Source organism: Perognathus longimembris, chromosome 3, assembly GCF_023159225.1.
Source record: "Perognathus longimembris pacificus isolate PPM17 chromosome 3, ASM2315922v1, whole genome shotgun sequence".
Lineage (NCBI taxonomy): Eukaryota > Metazoa > Chordata > Mammalia > Rodentia > Heteromyidae > Perognathus > Perognathus longimembris.
The window spans coordinates 29,675,207-29,699,872 of record NC_063163.1 but is presented as its reverse complement, the minus strand read 5'-3'; positions in this window follow the sequence as shown (position 1 = coordinate 29,699,872).

Here is a 24,666-nt window from a genome sequence, read left to right as displayed (position 1 = left end):
AGAAATGTTATGAAAGTACCTAATCATATAGACAGTCCTAAAAAAAGATTCATTAGAATGTAATCAGTACTGCATTCTATCCAAAGTGAAATGAGTAAGGCATAAAAAGACACACAATAGAAAAAGGATGGGTATTATATGGAGTATAAATAAGTTTCTCCTAGAAACATGAAAGAACTTTCAATTTTGAACATGAAGCTTATTATTTTAGGACTGTGAAAGTATAGGAAAAAATGTCCTGGAAGTTTCTTGTCTTATAACATTTATTTATTTTTTTATCAACCTAGCACTCTCACAAAAATGTTTAAAGGAGATAGTAGGAAGTATAGATGGGAGCAAGTGACCTTAATGTGAAGGAAATAAATGGCTGTTTTTTCCGTGGTTGATGAAGAGCAGCTACATCTGGGTGAAATAAGAGGAAATTTTCCTAAATCATAGACAATGAATTCCTAAAATTCTGGAGCAAAGAAATTCAAAGGAATATTGGGAACTAGAGAAGACCATACTTAGTGATGCAACCCATTCCAATAAGAAGCATTTAGAATGATAGATATACTTTGTCAAATAAAGTATCATTCAGAAATTTGATAGCCCTCAAGTAGAACCTGGAAAAATTTCATATATAAGTAAATAAATCATATATAAATATAAATATATAGCTAAATGACATATTTACCTATATCTATATCTATCTATCATTTTCTTAGTTTTAGGGTTAAGTATGTATATAAGAATTAAGTGAAACGTCTCATTTTGCAAAGGATGAGTAATTTTCTATTGTACTTTAACAATAACATGAGAAATAATTAATTGTGTAACTTTGCTAACACACACATTACTCGTATTTTCAGAAAAAAATGTGTTGTTACATATAAATCTAATGTGTAAATTCTAGAATTTTCAAAGCTATAAGTATGCTTCTTTGTCCTATGAAGTTATGTTGCTTGATTTTATACAAATTGCCAATGCCAGCAAATGGATATTAAATTGAAAGTTATATCATCCTGATGCCAATAGGTCACACCTGTAATTTTACCTACTCAGGAGGCTGAGATCTGAGGATCACAGTTTGGTACCAGTTTTAGCAGCAAAGTCATATTCTTACTGTATTTCCAATTTACCACCAGAAACTGGAAGTGGTGCTGTGGCTTAAATTGGTAGAGAACTAGCAATGAGTGGCCCAAGCCCCAAGTTCAAGCCCTGTGATGGACAAAAACCAAAAACAAAGAAAAGATACATTGTTAAATCTCATGATATAAGGGTATGAATTGTTGTTGTGAGATGATAAAAATACCTATTTCAGCAACTTTCCTTGTGAAGTATGCTTTCAATTTTACAACAAATATCTCCTTTATATCATTTAGATAACAATGTTTTAGAATCCTAAATCTGAAAGGCAAGAGGCTAAAAAAAATATAAAGCCAATGAAAAACTGTTATTGATGTTGAAACAAAATATCATTATGAGAAGAAAATTCACCTCCTTCATTCCCAACTCTTTCCTTCTTTTTTTTTTTTTTTTTCTTTTTTTTCTTTTTTTTTTTTTTGGCCAGTCCTGGGGCTTGGACTCAGGGCCTGAGCACTGTCCCTGCCTTCTTTTTGCTCAAGGCTAGCACTCTGCCACTTGAGCCACAGCACCCCTTCTGGCCATTTTCTGTATATGTGGTGCTGAGGAATTGAACCCAGGGCCTCATATATAGGAGGCAAGCACTCTTGCCACTAGGCCATATCCCCAGCCCTCCTTCTTTTTCTTAATTTGGTGATATATTCAGTCAACTGCTGAATCCATTCTCCCTCCTTCATACATGTAGCCCTCTCTTCTTGGCTCTATTCATCTCTTGCAATAACTCATTTTCTGGCAATTTGGACTTTGGCTTAATTTTACTAAAGAATTATATTATTTGTACTCTCCATAGCATCTATCATGATTCAGTTAATTCATTGATAACCACTTGCGTACTACCCAGTACATTTACTTAGAGACTTAGATGACATTCTACCTAGCAGAAATGAGGGAAACCATGTGGCCTTTGTTTCTCTGGGTCTGGTATACTTAATATAATTTTGACCAAATTTTTGCATGAAGTATAATCTTTGGACAATAGATTTTTTTCTTTAGCAATTTAAGCATAGACTTACTATAGAACCAATACATTTATTTCTTGAAATTTACACAAGTGAAATGGAAATTTATGAATTCATGAAAACCTAAACCTAAATTTTGATGGTTAATATTTATTGTTAGCTTGATTGTTATGAATGCATTGAGGAAATTAAGTGAATAAAGTTCTGGTATGCCTGTAAAAATATTTCTATAGAAATTATTCTCCTTCCCCCCTCTCTCTCTCTTCTCTCTCTCTCTCTCTCTCTCTCTCTCTCTCTCTCTCTCTCTCTCTCTCTCTCTCTCTCTCTCTCTCTCTCTGAATCAGCAGCATCCCATCATCCCATAGCCTGGGTTATGAGACAGAATAAAAAGGAACAGTGGAGCAAAGCAGTTTCTGTAGGGTCTGTCCCTTGGTTTTAACTGGCTGCCATGATGTACGTTGCTCTGTTGTGCATCCACAATGCACTAATACTTCTGAAAACATTAGCCAAAGCAGATCTTTGTCTTGTTAAGTTGTTAGTTTTGCATATTTTATTAGAGGAATAGAAAAAAACACATCAGATTAGCCTCGATATTTTACAAGATGTGATTGAATAAGCAAACCTGTATCCAACTAAATAATTGAAAAGAAAGTTTATGAAAACATGAGTTGAAGTGTTTTATATAAGTAAAGGCAGTTGAAAAAAACATAGATCAAATATCTGAAGGCAGGAATTAGATGGGCATAATACTGTGGTGACTCAATTACTATTGCATATTTGTCAAAAGTCATAAAATGTACAATACAAATCATGAACCCTACTGTAAACCATGGATATTAGTTAACAAAAGCATATTCAATACCAACACTTAAATTACTAGATATATGTCATATTAATACTGGATATGAATGAAAAGACATAATTTTGTGAGACGAGACAAACTGTATGTGGGAATAAGGCTTTATTTTTCACAAAAAGTAAATTTTAGACATAAAATATGTTTAAAAAAGACGAGATTGAGGAGACAATGTGAGCAAGTTGCTTTAGGTGAGGCTTAAATGTGATTTTTCATCTTGTGCTTACCCAATGTAAGGCAAGGTGGAAGTTCTATGTCAATAGTTATTTAAATTAATATGATCATGGAGATGGTAAGAAAAAAATGGATATCTCCAAGTATCATTTTAACAAAGATGAACTGCCAAATATCTAAAGAGTAAATGAGTTCTTGGGTTAGGGTTGGAGAACAGAGGACACCTAAGTAGAAAGTATCCACCAAGTAATGCAGTTTGGGTTGAGACTGAATGGGAAATGAAGTTAAGTCGAGGAAGAAGTGAAGACAAATCCTAAATTAGCACTAGGTTTTGCAAACTAGAATGATTGGTAAGATTGAAAGATTTGGAAAACTATGACATGACTAGAAATTTTGTTGAAAACCCTTTATGTGCAGTATGACATAGGGAAGAACTTTCAACTCAGTTTTCCTTTAAAGACATGCTAAAAAGACATTTTTTAGTTTTTTATTGCAGTTCTTATTTATTTTTAATTTATTACTATTATTGTTATTATTTGTGTTGTGTGTGTGTGCGTGTGCACATGTGCCAGGCTCAGGGTCTGAGCACTCTCCCTTAGTTATATTGCTCATTTGTCATTACTCCTCGAGCACCAGCTTCACTCATTTGCTGGTTAATTGGGGAGAAGGGTCTCAATGACTTTCCCACTTGGTGTTGAGCCAGGATTCCTCAGATCTCCACCTCCTGAATATCTGGGATTATAGACAATGATACAATTGCTCCCAGCTGATACATATTTCAAGTGATAAAGCATAGAACATTAGATTTTTATGACAATAGTTAATAGTTATTTTACCAATAGAGATATCATTGACAAATATTCCTATCATTTATAGAATGATTTGAATCTCAAATCTTTTGTACAACTACTTAAAAATAATAAAAATGTAATTAAACTGCAAGTAAGTTATTGGAGAGCTTTTCTAGAATTTCCACTGTGTGTAAAAGTTTAGATGTTAGCTTAGATACTGGATTAAACCTAGCATTTTTTTCAATATAAAGAAATTAATGACCATGTATATTATTTATGTACTAGAAAATTCCAGAAAATACTTATTGATGATATCCGCACAGAAAAAGCTATAAAAATTTCCAGACTTTTCCCAAATGTTTAATAGGTGAAAGTAAATGAGTTAAATAATTACTTTCATTATATTATTGCTATTATTTTAGTTTTTGTGCAATCACTTGAAATACTTCAATGGATATTTTTGGCAAGCATTTATGAATAAGCATAAAACAGTTAGCTAGAGAAAAAAGATCTTCCAATGTCTATGTTACAAAATCACTCTCCATGCTTTTACATATATTTAAACAGTGATACTAAATCTGGTATTTTATAATATTTCCCAGGTGGTCAGGGGATAATAGCATTGATTAATTTTGCTTACAAAAAGACTGTTACACATTTTTATCTAAGTGTACATGTAAGAAACCTGCATTAAAAAATCTGAAATCTGTTAAGACTCTATCAAGGAATATAAAATGTATTTGATCCACTTATACATAATTCTGAAATGTATTTTAATTGATATATTTATGTTGATGGTACTTTCTTTATTCACTGTCTCCCTTGATTAAATCCCAGCAGTTTCCAAATTGTGATTTTTTTTTTACATAAATGGAAGCTGGTCATTGACACAAGTGATACATGACTTGGACATCATGATGATTGATGGATACCCGTTGGTCTGATAATGAGAGAGACTTAAATGAAAACACAATTTTTCTGCTGTGAAAAATACAACCATCCCTAAAGCTTTCCCCAGCATCAATGTACAGTTTTGTAGGAAATATGAGTAGTCATCATGGTTCAAGTTTAGCTCAGTTAAATTTAGTCTTTGAGGCACCATTTATTACCATCCAAAATGCTTTTTTAAAACATTCTCCATAAGCAGAATCCCTGCTCATCCAAGAGAGACCAAACTTATAAGTTACTATATCAACTTCTAAAAGTTAACGAGCAGCCTGGGGTCTTATGATTTACTGTCAGTCTACAAAAATGAATGAATAAATAAATAAATAAATAAAACCTGTCAGAGCCCAAGAACATGAGGAGGCAAGTGTCTTCAAGCCGATTTGTGAACTTTTCCCTTTGCCATTCCATAGACAGCAAACAGAAAATTCATTTATAAATAATTGAACTGGAATTTTTTGAAAATCTATTACAGAATGTTAAAAGCAATTTTGTTCTTGAATTAGCTCTGTATAAGTAGTAAATATGTCAAATAGTTTTTAAATAATGTAACATGTACTGCAACAGATAAGAAGTTTTAATAAGAGAAACGAAGACAATAGAAAATATACAAGATTTACAATTCTTTTTTGCCTGTATTTCCTTTCTGAGAAAATTAGAATATAAATCTGGCATTAAAGTACCAATTAAAAGTAGACAATTTGCATAATGGTGTCTTAATAGTCTTGGAAAATCATAAAAAACTTGTATGTAGACATTTCTGATGTGACTATCAGTATTATGTAAACAGATGAACATATACTTCAGCTTTTTAATGAGAGAGAATCAATATCAGGCACAGTGCCTCAAGCATTTGATCTTAGCACCTTAGAGGCAGAAGTCCGGGGATGCTGGTTCAAAACTTGCCCATACCTAAGTATAAATGTTTGCAAGGCACCATCACAAATGATGGCTGGGCCTCGAAACATGTGTCCATCATGCCGAGGTATCTGATCAAGCACGTGGATGAAAGTCATAGCACAGAATGTCTACATGACTGGTCAAAACCAGTCTGAAAAATGTTCAGCATTGGAAGGGCCTAGAGGCATTGATAAAGAGATAATTCCCTGGCTACAGGTATAATGTCCTGAGTTCAATCTCCAATACTGACAAAGATAAAACCTACAGTTATAACTCACTCAAATGGTTTTTGGTAGAAGATGAACAATGAAATGTGATTTCAATGAAAGCCTATATGTTGGGGTGAGGGAGAAGGTAACAAGTTGAACAAAAATTTACTCACTGCCTTACAAATGAAACTCTAATCCCTCTGTACTTCACTATGACAATAAAGGAAAAAATATATAAAAAAGAAAAAGAGAAAAGAGAAAAAAAGAATAAATTGTATATATCACAAAATGAAGAAAGGTGAAAAATGTTGAAGGGATCAAGATATATTTTATACATATACTGATTTTTTATGTGCCCCAAAATTCAATACATTTTCTAACATTAAGAAAAATGGATGAGAGGAAAATGGTGCCACCACAGTAGGGAGGCACCCCGACTCGCTCCAAGTGAATAGCAAGCTGGGAACTCCAGCACCCAACACCCCATCAAGAACCCAGCAAAACCAGCAGCCAGAAGCAGCGGAGATACGCAGGAAAACAAAAAGGAGTAAAACAGAAGAGCCGAAAACCTACACAAGCCAGAGAATCTCCGGGGTACCCTCCCCCCACCCGCCGACCCAGGCCCGAACAGGGCCAGGATGGGAAAGGGGACCCCGCAATCTGCAGACTAACTGCGGGAAGCACAGAGTCCAGACAGCGGGACTCTACGGACACCAGGGAGAGGGCAGACCAAGACACACGGCGACGGCGGTGACGGGAAGTTCGGGTCCACACCAGGAACGGACATAAGCAGCTGGGGAACCCAGTGGTGCAGCAGGGGAGATCCTGGGACTTTTCGCCATATCACAGCACTCCACCCCCGAAGGACCAATGGCTGCACGGGACACACACACAATCCAGGACCAGTGAGTCCCCGATTACCCCCTCCCCCAAAGGGAGACCAGCTATCAGAGACCCAAACCCTACCAAGAAGCTAGATCTGCCTCCCTCCCCCTCCCCACCCCGAGGGAACAAAGAACCCCCAAATCAGGCGGCAAGGTCCCATCAGGCTCTGGGAAGTCACAGGAGTTTAGCAGAGAAGGGGCAGAGCAGCCCCAAGGCTGTTCAGGAGCCTGAACTGGCCACACAGGCCCCGCCCCCTTCCCAACAGGGGCCAGGGACGGCAGGCAGTGCAAGCCCCACCCGAGGCGCCTGGACCTCGTGGACTTTTACAACTAAAATCACAGGCGCTTGTGGGCAATACCAGCTATGCAGGGACACCTGGGCCTGATCATGCACCAGCCTCCTCATAGAGGAGGCACAGTCTGAGGGTACTAACCTGCACCCGGACAGTTGATCCCACTGGGCCCCACACATACCGCCCCCCACAGCGGACTCGCAGGAAGGCGCAAGCACAACCCAACAACCCAGGGCTCACTCTGGTAGGTGTACCCGGCTCAGGTGAACGGGCCACAGCGGCAGCGCCCCTTGTAGCGGGCACACACTGCACAGGTGGGTGGGACCCCCGGCGACAGCGCCCGCTCTGGTAGGCGCACCTACACAGGAGGGCAGAGCTCTCCATAGGCCTTTGCCACTCAGTTTGGTGCATTTCGCACAAGTGGGTGGGCCGCCCCTAAACAACACTGGCCCTGGAGAGGTCCACACAGGAAGAGGAACTGCCTGAGAGGTGCGCTCCTCTGACCAAGATACAGAGTGGAAAAAAGAACTAAAGAAGAGATAAGCCTCCATGCCACTCTGAATCAGTGACCAGCAAACCCCCAACAGGGGCACACTAGGGTCAGCACAACACAGTGGCAGGACACTGTCATGCAGAGAAAGACACAGAACCTATCGGCCCCCAAATGCAAGGAGAGTGACCACCTCAGCAACAACTGTGAAGGTCACGCTCACCCATTGGGAAGCAAGGTTCAACAGTGAAACCCAAACCCAGAGCCAGGACACCAGGACACAAGGCTCCCACTGAAGGACCAGCGAGAACCAGCACAAAGCCAAACCAGGGAAGCCACCCACAGATCTCCCCATGCACAAATCACAAAGAAATATAACACAGTTCATTAAAGGGCAAGCCAACTCGCCAGCTCCAAAAAGCAGTATGACTGAAGAGGAGATAGAGAATAAAAAAGCAAATGAGGCCATGTTAACAGAAATGATGGTAAGCATCAGAAACGAAATCAGAAAACAATTCCAGGAGTTTAGAGTGGAAGTTTTGAAGGACATCCAGGAAGCCAAGAAAGAAATGGAAGCAAAAATGGATACAATGCAAACCTCCATTAAAGAAGACCTTAAAATCCTGAGAAATGAAATGCATGAAAAAATAGATTTAAAATACAACTCTTTTTTTTTTCTCCAAATTTTAATTATCAAACTGATGTACAGAGAGGTTACAGTTTCATACATTAGGCATTGGATACATTACTTTTACTGTTTGTTACCTCGTCCCTCATACCCCCCTGCCCCACCCTCTTTCCCTTTCCCCACATGAGGTGTTCCATTCACTTAGACCAAACAGTTTTGCAAGTATTACTTTTGTAGTCTTTTTCTTTTTTTAGCCTGAGTCTCTCAATTTTGATATTCCCTTTCAATTTCCTAGTTCTAATACCAGTATACATGGTTTCCAATATATTCAGATAATGTTACAGAGAAAGTGTAGGTACAACCACAGGAAGGTGATACAAGAACATCATCTATAATAAATGCTTCAGATACACATGGTACGTTGAAAGTAATTACAACTGTGATATAACAATCGTTTCCATAACATGGAGTTCATTTCACTTAGCATCATCTTATGTGTTCATAAGGGTATAGAAAATGGGCTCTTGTGATCCTCTGCTGTAACTTGCCTAAACCTGTACTAATTACTCCCAATAAGGGAGACCATAGAGTCCATGTTTCTTTGGGTCTGGCTCACTTCACTTAGTATAAATTTTTCCAAGTTCTTCCATTTCCTTAAAATAGGGCAATGTCATTCTTTCTGATAGAGGCATAAATTTCCATTGTGTATATGTACCACATTTTCCTGATCCACTCATCTACTGAGGGCAATCTGGGTTGGTTCCAGATTCTAGCTATGACAAATTGCGCTGTGATGAACATTGTTGTGCTGGTGGCTTTACTGTGAATTTGTTTGTGGTCTTTTGGATAGATACCCAAAAGTGGGGCTGCTGGGTCATAGGGGAGTTCTATATTTAGCCTTCTGAGGAATCTCCATACTGCTTGCCAGAGTGGCTGAACCAGTTTACATTCCCAGCAACAATGAAGTAGGGTTCCCTTTTGGCCACATCCTCTCCAACAATTGTTATTGTTAGTTTTCTTGATATATGACATTCTTACCGAGGTAAGATGGAATCTCAATGTTGTTTTGATTTGCATTTCTTTTATGGCCAGTGATGTAGAGCACTTTTTCATATGTCTTTTGGCCATTCTCATTTCCTCATCAAAAGACCTAGAATAGCAAAAACAATCCTAAGCAGAAAGAACAGTGCTGGAGGAATTACAATACCCAACTTCAAGCTGTATTATAAAGCTATAGTAACAAAAACAGCTTGGTATTGGCACCGGAACAGACCTGAAGACCAATGGAACAGAATTGAAGATCCAGAAATGAACCCACAGAACTATGCCTACTTAATCTTTGATAAAGGAGCTAAAACAATAGCTTGGAAGAAAGATAGCCTCTTTAACAAATGGTGCTGGCAAGGCTAGTTCAACACATGCAACAAACTAAAACTCGATGTTTATATATCACCCTGCACCATATCAATTCCAAATGCATTAAAGACCTCGAAATCAAAACGGACACCCTGAAAACACTAAAGGAAGGAGTAGGAGAAACACTTAGGCTCCTTGGCGCAGGACGGAACTTTCTTAACAAAGACCCAGAAAGGATACAAATGAAAGAAAGGTTGGATAAATGGGACTGCATTAAACTGCAGAGCTTCTGCATGGCAAAGGACATAGCTTGCAAGATAAACAGAAAGCCCACGGACTGGGAGAAGATCTTTATTGGCCATTGCACGGACAAAGGCCTCATATCTAAAATATATGCAGAACTAAAAAAAATTACCTTCCTCCAAAACAAAACTGCAAAGAACCAATAGCCCCCTCATCAAGTGAGCTAAAGACTTATAAAATTCAACTCTTTAAAGGAAGAAATTTCCACAATCAGAGCTGATCTGACAACCAGAAATAGCTCTCTGACATCCATAAACTCCACAATTGAATCCACAGCACAAAAAATTGACCACATGGAATTCAGAATCTTGCTCTTGGATGATGAAGCAGCCGACAAGAACCAGAAAATTACCACACTCCAAGAAACAATGAAGCTTCAGGGCAGACTAATCCAGGAACTAGTGGACAAAGACAAGAGATATAATCTGTGCATAATTGGAATAGAAGAAGGAGCCAAATACCAGAGCAGAGGGCTTCATCATATTTTCAATAAAGTTATTGTAGAAAACTTCCCAATCTCACAAGGGACCCTATCCAGGTAACTGAAGCCTATAGGACAACTGGCAGGACAGACCCCAGAAAAGCCACCCCAAGGCACATAATATTCAAGACTTCAGATCTCAAGAATAAAGAGCAAATTCTCAATGGAGCCAAAGCGAAGAAAGAAATTTACTACAATGGGAAGAGAATCTGAATAAAAGCAGACCTCTCCACAGAAACCTACCAAGCGCAAAGTGAGCGGAAGAACACCATCCAAGTTCTACAATCCAACAATATGCAACCAAGGATTAAATATCCATTCAAGTTGGAGTTCACATTTGAAGAGAAAATCAGATCTTTCCATAGCAACGAGGATCTAAAGGAGTATGTGAATAATAAAAAAAAAAAAACAGCCCTATAGCGAATTTGAAGAGGGGAATCCCACCCAACAGAAATTGTACAGGATACACAGAAAGAAACAGAAAGAAACTACAATAGCCAGAGCCCAACAGAAAGAGCAGCTCACTAAAGACAAGAAAAAAAAAAAAAGAGGATAAAACAGCCCAACAAGAAAATGGAAGGAGAAAAAACACTCTTATCCTTGATCTCTTTGAATATAAATCGTATAAACTCTCCGATTAAAAGGAGCAGTCTGGCAGAATGGACCCGCAAACAAAAAGTTGGCATCTGTTGTCTACAAGAGACCCACCTTACAGCAAGGGACAAAAACAGGCTCCAAATGAAAGGATGGAGCAAAATCTTCCAAGCAAACGCACCTACCAAAATGGCAGGTGTAGCCATCCTGATCTCAGACAAGCTGGACTTTTCATTAAAATCAACTCAAAAAGACAAAGAAGGACACTACATTTTAATACAAGGTTAATCCCGAATCAAGACATCACGGTGATAAATGCATACTCACCAAACAAAAGAGGCCCTACATATGTCAAGCAAATTCTCACAGAACAACAGAACAAGATAGACGCAAACACAATTATAGTAGGAGACTTTAATACCCCACTCTCTCCAAGAGACAGATCCAACACCCAGAGGATCAGCAAGGGAGCTAAGGACCTAAGTAACACCCTATCCCAAATGGATCTGACAGATCTCTACAGAATCTTCCACCCTATAGAGACCCAATACACCTTCTTCTCAGCAGCCCATGGATCATAATCTAAAATAGATCATGTCATAGCCCACACAAAGAACCTCAGCAAATACAAAAGTATTGATGTCATCCCATGTATTATATCTGATCACAGTGGATTAAAGGTAACCCTCAATATCAACGGTTACCACAGAGGCTATACACATTCTTGGAGGCTAAACCCCACACTATTATCCGACACTTGGGCCACAGACCAAATTAAAGATGAAATCAACAAATTCATAAGCCACAACGACAAAATACATCACAAAGAAACCTATGAAACATAACTAAGGCAGTACTGAGGGGCAAGATTATTGCCCTCAGCACTCACATTAAAAGAATGGAAGCAGAGCATGTGAATAACCTCACGATGAAACTAAAACAACTGGAGAAACAAGAAATGATCGAATCTAAAATGACTAGGAGGAATGAGATCACAAAGATTAAAGAAGAGATAAATCTGATTGAAAATAGAAAGACCATTCAAAAATAAATAAGACTAAAAGCTGGTTCTTTGAGAAAATAAATAAAATTGACAGACCCCTCGCAAGACTTACAAAAAAAGAAGAGAAGAGACTCATATATGTAAAATCAGGGACTCTACTGGAAAAATTAAAAGTACACACGATATTCAAACAATCATAAGGAGCTATTTCCAGAACCTCTGCTCAGCAAAAAACAATAATTTAAGAGAAATGGATCAATTCTTAGAGAAGTATAAACTTCCCAAACTGAACCAAGAAGAAATAAGTCAACTAAATAAACCAATAACTTACAGGGAGATACTGGGGGTAGTCAAGAACCTCCCAACAAAGACCTCTCAGTGGAATACAATAGCTCAAAAGCTATTTATGTACGTTCATATAAGACTACTGTCGACATATTGTCTAATATAGACATTACATTTAAAGCCCTAGGCGAATTTTCTTGGGCTTGGCCACATGGCTACTGTATATGTTCTTGATACATTGTATATTTTATATATGTCTACCTGACCCAGAGAAGGAAAATAAAAACAAGGCATAAGATATCACAGGAAATGTACACACTGCCCTACTATGTAATTGTACCCTTTTTGCACAACACCTTGTCAAAAAAAATTGTGTTCAATTAATAAATAAATTAAATTTAAAAAAAATAAAATAAAATTGAGCTTCACTACAAAAAAAAGACAAATGACAGAAGAGGTGGGTTGGGGGGAGTCTGTGAATGTTTAATGAATTATGTTGATCACCATGCATTCTATTTTTAAACTGCTGTGTTAAGGGTACCTCCTTTTTACAACTAATTAGAGAATTTTTAAAATTAAAAATAAAGATATTCTGTACAGATGAGAGTAGTTCTTAAAACCAGCACACTAATGTTGGGAAGGTCATGAACACTGTTGAATTATCTTATTGTTTATATTTATTTACATATTTATGTCCCTGATTTCATTTAATTGGTTGTGATCCTTTATTATTATTTATTTTGACATTGAAACTGTCATATGTGTGTGCTTTTACACATACACACGCATATACATATATACACATACATACATAAATATCTCTCTCATATTTATGTCATTGAGTACATTCTACTTTTGCTCATTTGCACATGTACACATACCCAAACATCACTCAAAATATTCTAAATCTATTTTTAACCATGTGCTCCATCCTTGAAAACACATGCTACTTCAGGCAACCTTAATTCCCTTAATTTATGAATACTATTCATGACTCTTATCTAGACAGAAGTATATAGCCAGGGATTATGTCTGTGCACACAATGATATACAAAAGTATAACAAGAGTTTTTTGTCTCTCTCTATCATTATGTTGAGACCATAGACAAGTGATTCCACAGATATCCTCTATCTATGTATGAAACATCCATACAAATAATCAATTTGTTTTTCTCATATTAATATACGTTTGTAACTAGTTTCTTCCAACAAAGAACTTAAGAGGATCATTTGCACCTGGTCAGCATCTTTCTTTCCATCTTCAACAATGACTGTATTCTTACTGTATTTATTAGGAGGTTATAAAAAACCCATAGTTTAAAAATATAAGACTAATATAAAAATCCTATAACACAAAAATATCAAAATAATAGTACAGAAAAAGGTGGTTAAGATTCAATTGAGGGCTGGGGATATAGCCTAGTGGCAAGAGTGCCTGCCTCAGATACACGAGGCCCTAGGTTCGATTCCCCAGCACCACATATACAGAAAACGGCCAGAAGCTGCGCTGTGGCTCAAGTGGCAGAGTGCTAGCCTTGAGCGGGAAGAAGCCAGGGACAGTGCTCAGGCCCTGAGTCCAAGGCCCAGGACTGGCCAAAAAAAAAAAAAGATTCAATTGAATTAAAATTGATAGTGGAAAATGAAGATTATCATATATAATTATCAATCATGCCAAATACAGAAGCATCTTACTTAAATGCATTCTTATTGATACTTTCCATACATCGATTGATCCAAAGACAATCTTGTATTCACAGTTTTGAAAAAGGAAATATATAACCCTTGAAATTACTGGTCCCTTCATTTAAGTCTTTTTACACAAAAATAATAAAAATGTGTTATAAAATCAATTTACCAGCACCTGGTGGAGAAAAGGTTACTGTGAAGGGCAAGACCACAACTGAGAGTGATTGTTCATTTGCTTAGTGACCTGGAGAATAGTTGGCACTTACTGTAATTTTCTTGGGTGAATGCAATAGTACTGTGCTGCTTTTGCCAGCAGCTTTGCCTCCTGGCCAGTCAACAGGGGAATTACTCTGGTCTATTTTATAGAGGTAATTTACCCCTGGAATTAGTTAATAATGGCAATGGCTTTGTAAAGTACAAGTTCTATCAAACTAATCTAAACTTGATCAATCAAGGGGAAGGAATAGGTGCAATGCTTCTTGACAGGAGCAATGGTTTTGGTGCTACCTCACGAAATATTTCTTAGTAAACTTGGAAAACATGCTCTTATTGAACCTGTTAGTTGGACTCTATGATGACATATTTATTATACTTTAAAAAATGTTCATTCCCTTTTTGGCAAAAAGTGCTTCTTATTTAACTGGCACATTTTAAAAAACTGGCTTAATTTTATGCTTTAAGTAGGGAAACATAAATTTCAAAGCCTTAGCATTTAAGAAACTCAATTAAGTATTAGGAACAGGCAAAAATATGAGCATAAACAAATATAACATGATAAAAGGAACTTATTAAAAGTTTTTACAAAACATAATATGAATACATGAATGGGTTATCTAACACTGTATTAGTTAGACAGCGAAGGCATTCAACTGAGGGCATGAGGGTACTTTGAAGTCAGATGTTGTACTACCTCTAGATTTGTTTAGTTTTCTCAAGATTGCTTTGGTTTTCAAGGTCTTAGAAATAGTGTAAAGAATTTAGAATTGCTTTTCCATTTCTATGTGCAATGCCATTGATATTTCGATAGGAATTGCATTGAATTTCATCTTTTTTTTTTGGGGGGGGGGCTAGCATAGACATTTGAGAAACATTTTTTCAATCCATGATCAGAGAATGTCTTTCAATTTATTTGTGGATTTTTCTGTTCATTTATTATTTTGTTATAATTTTTCTTGCAAAGATCTTTCACCCACTTGAGTAAATTAATTCCATATGACTTTGTTTGTTTGTTGCAGCCATTGTAAATAAAGGTGTTTATTTCTTTTACATAAAGTTTATTATTAATGTACTTGGACACTACTGTTTCATGAATTACAACTCAAAAACTTAGTAGACCAAAACAGAATGTATGTATGTATGTAGGTATGTATGTATGTATGTGTCAGGCTCGGGTTGCCTCCCCTGGCATGGAGATCAAGGCTCAGCTACGTTTCTCACCACTCCCCTTCTCACCCTCTCTCCTGGTCACCCGGCCTGCAGGTAGGGCCAGGATGGAGCAGGGGAGCCAGCACTGACCTCATGTGCGCTCGGCCAAACGAGAACGCTTTGCCCACCTCCTTACCAGTAAAGAAAGCCAGGCATACGCGAGTCTCGGAGAAGCTTCAAGAGCAATCTGATTTATTAAGGTGGGGGTAAAGGGAAGTGATAGGGAGGGAAGGCGATCGGCCAGGACGCTGATAGGCTGTGAGCTTATCACATGACCCCCTCATGAGCTAATGTCACTGGAAAGCGCCGTGCCAGGGAGAGACTGGGGGGAGCCTGGGCTGGCGAGAAAGTTGGGGGCTGGTTGCAAAACAGGTTCTTCTGGTTCAGGACCCAGAGAACCGTAGCCTGCTTCCACATTCCCCCAGTGCTGGGGGGAAGGGCGGCGTCTCGGGTATGCTCTCCAATGCCCTTCACCCTGAAGTCCATAAAGCTGGACCCCAACATGTATGTATGTATGTATGTATGTATTTTTGCCATTGCTGGGGCTTGTGACTGTGGGCCTAAGTACTTTCCTTGGCTTCTTTTTGCTCAAAGCTAGCACTCTACCTCTTGAGCCACAGGGCCACTTCTGCCTTTTTCTGTTAATGTGGTGCTGAGGTAGAATCTAGGACTTCGTTCATGCTAGCTAGGCAAGCACACTACTGCTAAGCTATATTCCTAGCCCCAGAATTTACTTTTTATCTCAAGGTTTCGTGTTACAAAGCTAGTATCACTGAGTTGAATCAAAACATTAATAGTGCTGAGTTCCAGAGGTTCTGGAGAAGAACACTTCCCAGAACCTTCAGGTTGCTTGCAAGATTCAGTTCCATAAAATCACATGGCTGAACACAGGATTCTTTTGTTGACTGTATACTAGCAGGCAGTCTTACATACTTCAGGCCACTCACCTTTCTTGGATATTTTCTCCTATCCTGTTTCTTCATTCCAATGTTGAGCTAAACAACTTCTCAACATTAAGATAACTCTAACATTCTTCTAGAACGTTTTTTTTTTTTTTTAATTTCCAACTGCCAAATGGTTTTTAAACTTTAGCTTGCAGAATTTCTGTTTTTAGGGACTAAGATTAGGCTCACCTCCAGAACCCCATTTAAAATCTATAAACCTTAATTTCATTTAAAAATGCTATTATATCAGTACCTTGATTCACGTTTATTTGAATAAGCAGGAAGATACCAAATGATGGAGTTATTTTCTTGTGATTTCTTGGAGATCGTTGCAAAGAGACTCGTGAGGTAAGTGACTTTATTACTTATGTCACAGAAATATTGTATCTGAACTCTTGCTAAGATTTCCAAAGATCTCTTTGGTCCCCTCAATCAAGCCAGTGCCATGTAAAGAGTCAGATGGTACCTGGATATACATTACGATGTTCAGGAGTGAACCAGGATTGAGGACCTATTCCTTGCTGTCAATAGGTCACGGATGAGATTATAAGAAAGAATACAGCCAGTCTCCCTACCACTACAGAGCATGTCCTTACAAAGTTGTCATGCTGTGTTCGCTACAATCTCTTTACTGCCTCTATGTATAGCTACAGGAACAACTTAGTACCAGAGGGTGGATATCCCCAGCATCCTGGTAAAGTCAGCATGTGTGTGCAGGGGACACAGAAAACAATTTTGTCCAACAATTTTTTTATGTACATATTTCTCTTGTGCCATCATTTCAGGTCCAATTTGATTTCTTTTCTCACTTCTGGTTCCTTTGCTTTTGGCTCCCCAACTGATTTGTATAGCTTCAACTTTTATGTTTATTCTCCTACCTTAAAACCTTCACTAGCTGAGTGCTGCCCAATAGAATTGATTAAAGAAAGAAGGTAGCAATGAATCAAAACCGTTTGGTGCAACTACTTCAACATGATAAATATAAATAATGTATTATTTTAGAAGAAGGGAAACAACATATAGTTTTTATTATGGCGGTTTTGCCACTGAGGGTTTATGTCCAATTGATGAATCAGTTATTTAAATGTAATTCAGTTCAGTTTTCATTTATACAATCATTGCTACTGACCTATGAAGCTGTAGGTTTTACCTACATGCACTAACCCTTGTCAACTACTTCCTTTCTGAACACTGTTATCTAATGAAAAGTTTTCCAAATTATCCGAACTAGAGTTTCGCAGCAAGGGCTAATCACTCTATAGTATCTATTCTAAGTATGTATCTATTTCAGGTCAACTCTTTATGTTTCTATATATTTGTATTTCTTTAAGAAATATGGGCAATTTTTCATTTATACTGTTTTATATTGTCTCTACTACACTGTCTCCTTTGTTCTATCATTTTGTGTGTGTGAGCGCACATGTGCACACGCACGAATGTTGAATTCAGGCCTTGCTTTCCCACATTTTCACTCATGGCTGGCACCTCTTCCTTCCTTCCTTCCGTCCTTCTTTCCTGCCTGCCTACCTGCCTGCCTTCCTTTTTATTTCTTTCCTTTCCTTTTCCTTTTTCTGGTCCTAGACCTTGAATAAAGGGCCTAGATGCTGTTTTTCAGTTTCTATTGCTCAAGGCTAGCACTCTACCACTTGATCTATAGTTCCCAGTTTATTTGAGGCGAGAGTTTCTCAGACTTTCCTGACCTTGCTGGCTGTAAACCATGATCCTGAGATTTCAGTCACTTGAGAAGGCAGAATAACAGTCATGAACCACTGCTACCCAACTTCTGTTTTGTTCTTGGTATTCTCTTTCCTTTCTTTTCTTTCTTTTCTTTCTTTCTTTCTTTCTTTCTTTCTTTCTTTCTTTCTTTCTTTCTTTCTTTCTTTCTTTCTTTCTTTCTTTCTTTCTTTCCTTCCTTCCTTCCTTCTTTCTTTCTTCCTGTTTCTTTTTTTAAATTTCTCTTCATTCTTTATTTGACGTGATTATATCACTATTTTTCCATAATTCCGTTCTGAAATTGTTAAGGTCATTAACACACCACACACACACACACACACACACACACACACACACACACACAGATAGATAGATAGATAGATAGATAGATAGATAGATAGATAGATAGATTATTGAACACTTCTCTTAGGTATGTTTTGCTTTAGTTTATTATTTACAAAGATAGAAAATTACTGGAGGAAAAGTAGAAATAATAAATAGATTTAAATTTTTTCTGCCTACATTTTTAGTGGGTAACTCATTTTTATTTTTATTTTTTGCCAGTCCAGGGGCTTGGACTCAGGGCCTGAGCACTGTCCCTGGCTTCTTTTTGCTGAAGGCTAGTACTCTGCCACTTGAGCCATGGAGCCACTTCTGGCCATTTGCTATATATGTGGTGCTGAGGAATCGAACCTAGGGCTTCATGTATATTAGGCAAGCACTCTTGCCACCAGGCCATATCCCTAGACCCTATCAACAGGAATATCCTACTATTCCTGCTATTTTTCCCCCGCTATCTTCCTGATATAATCATTGTCTAGACACAGCAGCCCACACCTGCAATTCTAACTACTCAAGAGTAAATACGATTTTTATGCTCAATCATTAACCACCTAGAAGCTGGAAGTGCAGCTGTGGTTCAAGTAGTAGAGCACTTGCCTTGAGCAAGAAAAAGCTCAGAGAGCACCGCCCCACACCATACACACACAGAATCTAAGTTAAAGATTATAAATTAATTTCTATGTATACTAAATTGGGGCAAATACATAAGTGAAATGTTACAATGTCAGAGTATGAACTTTATATGAAAATGAAGGAAAATTATACAGCACAATACCTGGTGCTAGATTAGAGAAATAAATAGCATTACACATTTTTTAATATATATGTTAATGTATTTATATTTTATACCCATTTGTATATCAATACATTTGTGTACATGGATACATTTTCTAAATAATTACTTTGGGTCTGTAATTTATTTTCAGTATTTATTTATAGGTAAAAATATAATTAAAGTTATTCATATATATAGTATACTCTATATTTACTGTGAAATAAAAGTATGTAGACCCTATGTTAATTCATCAGCAATATACTTTTACTTGTTTTATTACTTTACATACATCATATATTAATTTTCCCAAATTCAGTATTTTTCAAAGTATGTTTTTTTTTATTACCAAACATATCTCAGTTGTTGTGATTGAGACAGGCTATTAAATTGATTAATTTTGTCTCTATGAAATAAATTTTATTTATAGCTCAGTTGAACTTCAGCAGACAGTTGGGCATATGGACCTGAATCTGTACCATCGGGCAAAATGTTAGATATTTCTCTCAGTATCTTCATAATATATATTCCCTTTAGAATTTAGTTTCATTTAAGATTCTCATTATTCTGTCTTAGCTGAATGACTGTCTCTAAATTAATAATAATTTGTTTTCTACAATAAAACGTAGAAGCTGGACCCAAACAAATGAGATGTTATTTTCTATTGATATATATGCCTGAATTAAATAAACTAAAATGTTATACACCAACATCATTAAGAGACAAAATTTATTTGGTTGAACCTCCAAAAAGTGTGGCTCTGGGGAAGCTCTGTTTGTGACCATAATTTAAATAGTCATGTGGATACAGTTCAGGAAATAGTCTCAAACATGAGAACCATCTGTATAGAAGGAAATTTTGGATCCACTAAAAAAAATTTTTATTTTTTCCTTCTACCAATCCTGGGCCTCAAAATCTGGGCCTGAATGCTATGTGTAAGCTCTTTTGCTCAAGGGTAGCTATCCCTCTACTACTTGAACTACAGCACCACTTCTGGGATTAATTGGAAATAAGAATCTCAAGGACTTTCCTACATAAGCTGGCTTTGAAAGAGCAGCCTCAGATCTCAGCCTCATGATTAGCTATGATTACAGGTTTGAGCCACCCATGCCTGGCTAAGAAGAGTTTTTATTGGATACACAGTGGAGGACATGCAAAGGAGATGATTATGGGAGCATTACTGGAGTTATGCTGCCAAAAACAAGGAAGACATGATGGATAGGCTGTACTCCAAACCCTTCAAAGAAATCCCTGTTTTCTAGAAATCTTGATTCACAAGTCTAGCTTGCAGAATGAAGAGTGCAATATATATATATATATATATATATATATATATACATAAATGTATATATATGTATATTAATTGTTTTAAACTTGATGTCCAATTTAAATTGTTTTCCTGGTTCATAAAAGTACACAAATTTTACATATTATGGAGTGTCTAGGTTTTAAGCCACCAATTTTGTTAAAAAGTTTTAGAGCTGAGCAGGCATGAGAGAATGGTACACAAAACTCTTAATTCTTCTTCAATAGGAAATTACTGAAAATCTTAAAGAGTGAATGGGAAAAATTTCTTCTGAGTTCTTTTTTAGCTTCTTTTACTTTCCTTTGATTTGTTTCTCTTGTTTAATACCATGCCAGTGAGCAATAAAATGACCAGTAGCTTGTTTCATTCTAGAATCCTAAGAAATATCACAAAGGAAAAAAGGAAAAGGATAGAATAATAAAACTCCTCATTTGCTCTAATATTAATCACAATTTTTAGACTTTATTGATTAATTATACAGATAATGTCATCTTCTTCAATAAAATCAACACAACATATACTTCCTTTTATGCCAGGCCAGTTATTTCTTCAGTTATAGCTTCAATATTTCCTTCTTGAATAATTTCAGATTTATTTTATTGTATTTCACACTGGAGACACCAAATTTTCTCTGAATAAGGAACACTTAAGAAACTTTTCAAAGTAGATAGATCAGTAAAAAGATGTTTTATTGTGATTAATATGTAATCTGAGATACTCTGCCCCAATTTTATAAATTATTATTAGATGTTTTTGAAGTTTTCATTGCTATGTAAATTAGTCTATTCAATAAAACCAAAAAAGGAATTGGAAGTAACTTTTTTTATGAACTTTCAACACAAATGAAGAAATGTATCTGAGATGAAAGAAACTCTTTAAAATTTGATAGAGATAAGGAATTAAGGACGAGGAAGTGAACCAAAATGTTTGTTAACAAACTGTGGATATGATATAAAACTATTTGAAAAGTCTTTGGAGTTAGAAGACAGATGCAATTTATGACTGGGGTAAATGTTACATTTCTTTCCATTACAATTATGTACCTACATGGCATGTGCTCTTTTTCTGCTCTTATAATACTAAGTTATTATTACATAGTTTCTTCTTTTTTATTTTATTTCTGTAATATATTTTAATCTATTAAAAATATCCTTCTGCTTTATTTTATATTTTCCATAAGATTCCAAACTGTTTACATTCATATCATTGTCATTTAGTGAAGTTGTAACATAGATATTTGTATGTTTTCCAATCTTTATTTTCCAATACTTAGCACACACATGTAATGCATAAATGTATGATGTAATATGGTCTATATTTTATCTGATTGTACATAATGATATTTTGGTATATAAAGTTGTATACATGTTAGAAGATCCTTCTTAGCTTCTATAAAAATATCATTGATTCATCTAAATTAAACTTTTAATGTAACTGTACATTTGCTGCTAAATGGCATGCAGACATTTTTGCAAGTATTAATTTTTAGAATGGAATTAACTTTTTTCTTGGGTTTTGCATTGTTTCACACTTTGTACTTCTTACCATTTTGTTTCCCTTCCCTTCCCCAAATCAAATTAACATACATTCACAAAACAAGGTACCAAAATCCAATACAGTGACAGCAGAGGTAAACTAGAAAGGGATGGGAGAGGGTGGTGGCACAGCAAAGTCAAAAGAAATAACTTCACACAGTACATTTAAATCAACAACAGTGTAAAATTTCTTGTTACCATATCTTGGGGTTCTTTTTCCTTAGCATTATCTTATATGTTCCCATGTACATACCTATTGAGCTATTGCAGTCTTAGTCTAGGACTATCCTAGACATGTACTAATTATTACAAAAGGGAACCAATCAAGTCTATGTTTCTTTGGGTCCGAATCATTTCATTTAATATGATTTTTTTCCAAGTCTTTCCATTTCCTTATGAATGGGGTGCTGTCATTCCTTCTGAGGGAAGCATAGATTTCCATTGTGTGTGTGTGTGTGTGTGTGTGTGTGTGTGTGTGTGTGTGTATGTCACATTTTCTTGATACATTCATCTACTGAGGGAATCTGCTTGGTTCTATATCTTAGCTATGGAAAATAATGTTTCAGTGAACATAGTTGTGCTGGTAGCATTTAGTATGTGTTTGTATATATACATATATATGTGCATATATATGTATATATACATATGTGTGTATTATATACCATATATTATATATCATTTTATATAATATATATATATATACCATATATACACACATATACCATATTTTCTTGATCCATTCATCTACTGAGGGGCATCTGCTTGGTACCATATATTAGCTATGGTAAATAAAGCTTCAGTGAACAGCATTGTGCTGGTAGCATTTAGTATGTCTTTGTAGTCATTTGGGTAAATGCCCAGGAGTAGGATTTCAGGGTTATAGGAGAACTCTATATTTAGTCTTCTGAGGAAATGAACAACAGTGTATTAGGATTCCGTTTTAGCTACATCCCTGGCAGCATCTTTTCTTATTAGATTTCTTGACAATGGCCATTCTAACTTAGGTGATGTGGAATCTTAATGCTGTTTTGATTTGCATTTCTTTATGGCCAGGGATGTTGACCATTTCTTCATGTGTCTCTTGGCTTTTCTTATTTCCTCAAAGAGAAGGATCTCCTTAAGTCTTTAGTCCACTTGTTAAAGGGGTGGTTGTGTCTTTGAAGAATTGTTTTTGAGGGATTTAATTTTTGAGTTCTAAGTATACTTTAGATATGAAGCCCTTATCTATTGGGTGGGTAGTGAAGATCTCCAAAGCTGTGGATTATCTTATTATATTCTGGCTATGTCCTTTGTCATGCAGAAGTTCCTCAGTTTAATGCAACCCCATCTATCCAACCTTCCTTTGATGTATTGTGTTTCTGGGTCTTTATTAAGAAAGTTTCAACCTGTGCCAAGGAGCCTGAGTTCCTCTTCTATTCCTTCCTGTAATGTGATTAGGATATCTGCATTTACCACAATTCTTTGGTTCATTTAGAACTGATTCTGGTATAGGGTGATATATAAAGATCTAACTTTAGTTTTCTAAAAGTGGTTAGCCAATTCTGCCAGCACCATGTGTTGAAGAGGCTGTTTTCTTCTATCCATTTTTTTTTTTTTTTGTTTCCCTTATCCAAGATGAAGTGGCCATAGGTCTGCAGGCTCATTTCTGAGTCTTCATCGGGTTCTATTCTATTGGTCCTCAGGCCTGTTCTTGTGCCAGTATTAAGCTGGGTTTTTTTTTTTAATCACTATCACTTTCTAATAGAGTTTGAAGTTTGGTATTGTTATTACTTAAATTTTTTATCACATTCTCCTATTTTTATTCCTGACAAATACTGGAATCAGTGAGAATTCTGTCATCTGTTACAAATAAAGAAGACCTGAACACATTGTTGCTGCTGTGATGGAACTTTAAAGCAAAAGGAAAGTATTCTTCAGTGATTTGTGATATGACTGATACCCATAATTAGTAATAGATTAAAAAATGTATCCCATAGTCTGTTCGGATTCCATGTATTCATTTTTAAATTTTAAAATTCATCACTTTGGAAGTTTAATCAGAAACTATATATTATCTTTGCACAAAATTAGAACAGTGCCATAAAAAGGATATAAAATTTCATTATTGCAAATGCTTTGAATCAAGGTATAATTATGAAAAACACTAATTATACAATGTTATAGTGAAAACATGAGAAATTATCACAGATGAGTGTGATGCTATGTTTCTTTTGAGAAACATAATCTTGTGACAATTTGAAATGAATCCAATTAGCAGTGAGTGTGGGTTGCTTTTTTCATGTTATACCTAGAATAGTATATAATTTATCATCCACTCTGAACAGTATTAAGAGTAAATATGGCTATATTTAGTAGTGAATCCAGGATAAGTAAATATACACACTTCCAACATAGATGGATGCCAATGATCCTACTACATAAACCCTTCTCAAAATTTTAAATAATTTAAAATTTGTCCTCAAATTAGTGTTCCGATAAAGATATGTATATCTAACATAAACATACTCTTCTAAGAAGGAAAGTTTATTAGAATCTCTTTGTCTTCTCTTATTCTATTCATCACCACAAACCATGCACTTCTTGGGATATGAAGGTATTTATCATATTCTTATCATGCTGGTATCATGCATGTATTGTGTACATATATGACTACATTTTTGTATATAA